The following is a 1927-nucleotide window of genomic DNA, read 5'->3' as shown; positions in this document are numbered from 1 at the left end:
ACATTTTCGGTCATGAACAATATTTGCATCCGCTGCATTTGCATCAGTTATTCTAGTTGCATCGACCAAATACTGGCTGGATACCTACGTTGTATATGCACATACATATGTGTGGAGATAGTTGCAACTGCATAAGTGTGTAGATATGTATGCAGTTAAACAAAAAGTGAAGTGCAAGTACATTTGTACAAAGCGCAGCTGCAACAACGTACATGTGTACATACATATGTAGGTAAAAAGAGGAAAGTGCAGTGGAAATATGTATATACAAATGTACATATGTGCAACATACAATTACCATGTCATGGGGGTGCTATTTTGGACTTAACGCGTTTTGGAAATACGTTTTTCTTTTTGTCTAGGTACGATATGTGCAACATATGTATGTACAATTAGCATACATACGGCACAATATGTAGAGCTACATACCGCCGTTTAAAGTACAAAACCGCGTATCGTCGCTCTGCAAAGCCGCGTAAATTACCTTTTTTGCCAAAAATTGGATTAGCTAACAATAGCTCTTGGCTCAAGCCTTATCCATTCGTTCTGAAATATACTAGCCAGAAATGCGATTGCTTTACAAAAAAGAAAACCATTTTGACATATGAGAGTTTTTACGCTCTGGAATATAATTTATGCAACCTCACATACGCGGTTTTTCATTATCTTGATACGCAGTTTTGTACTTTAAACGACGGTATGTGGATACACTTGCCTATGGCCATAATATATAGACGCTTCAATGAAGTGTTTTTTTGGTTTTGTTGCGATATTTTTTGTTATATATTATTTTTTATCAAATTTTATTTTTATATTTTCTTTGCAGGTCGTGGAATACAGACAGTAGAAGTCAGCGGAGATTAGATATATATATAAATTTTATCTCTAATTAATTTTATTACTATAATATAAAAATATATATTTTAATATATAAATTATTTATTTTTAGCTATTTAAATTTTTTTAATTTTTCGTTTAGATTGTATATATCGGAGTCATTGGATAATGAAGGTCTTCAACATGTTGGATGAAAGGGCAAGGGACAGTCTGACAAAGCATCCTTAGAAATGTCTCGATTCAGACGAGGTAGTTGCTTAATTACTAATGAACTTCAATTTTGCATACTTATAATTGTTTTATTTATTTTTTTAATATTTAGCGGAAACTCATCAAATTGCAATTTAATCTAACTGAGGATGAGGAAAATTACGAATGTTTGCAAGCGCCAGATGAGATAATTGTTTTAGACACTACTGCTGCATCAAGCCAGTCACAAGACATAACGCTACAAGCGCCACTATCGAATTCCGAAAATTTGGTTACACATATATAATATATATCTAGGTCTATATATAAGTCGGAAAAACGCAATCAAATTTTGCAAAATTGTAATGAAACTGAATTTTTGTAAACCATTATAAATGATTTGCAACTTTAAATATATATCAAAAGAAAGATAAATCGATTACCTTTCTGTTGATTATAATACTGTTAAAATCGCTTAAATTTTTTATAGAAATTTTGCAACTTTTGAAAGCGTCTATATATAAGTCGGAAAAACGCAATCAAATTTTGCAAAATTGTAATGAAACTGAATTTTTGTAAACCATTATAAATGATTTGCAACTTTAAATATATATCAAAAGAAAGATAAATCGATTACCTTTCTGTTGATTATAATACTGTTAAAATCGCTTAAATTTTTTATAGAAATTTTGCAACTTTTGAAAGCGTCTATATATAAGTCGGAAAAACGCAATCAAATTTTGCAAAATTGTAATGAAACTGAATTTTTGTAAACCATTATAAATGATTTGCAACTTTAAATATATATCAAAAGAAAGATAAATCGATTACCTTTCTTTTGATTATAATACTGTTAAAATCGCTTAAATTTTTTATAGAAATTTTCCAACTTTTGAAAACA

The 1927-nt window shown here is 29.9% G+C and overlaps 2 long non-coding RNA genes across 2 annotated transcripts in view; both read left to right on the top strand.

The window, feature by feature from the left end:
* Positions 1-890, top strand: part of LOC108380033 (uncharacterized) — a 5373-nt gene extending 4483 nt beyond the window's left edge. Inside the window, exon 3 of the long non-coding RNA XR_001849530.1 lies at positions 827-890. This is a non-coding gene — a long non-coding RNA (uncharacterized LOC108380033). The remainder of the gene's footprint in view (positions 1-826) is intronic.
* A 26-nt stretch (positions 891-916) lies between these two features.
* LOC108380032 (uncharacterized) lies at positions 917-1582 on the top strand. Its single transcript, XR_001849529.1, has 2 exons — positions 917-1086; positions 1160-1582. It is a non-coding gene; the product is annotated as an uncharacterized LOC108380032 (long non-coding RNA).
* The last annotated feature ends 345 nt before the right edge of the window (positions 1583-1927 follow it).

The sequence above is a fragment of the Rhagoletis zephyria genome, unplaced genomic scaffold (assembly GCF_001687245.7).
Source record: "Rhagoletis zephyria isolate East Lansing unplaced genomic scaffold, Rhagoletis_zephyria_1.1 Rzeph_scaffold_18005, whole genome shotgun sequence".
Lineage (NCBI taxonomy): Eukaryota > Metazoa > Arthropoda > Insecta > Diptera > Tephritidae > Rhagoletis > Rhagoletis zephyria.
This window is presented reverse-complemented; position numbering and strand designations above follow the sequence as displayed.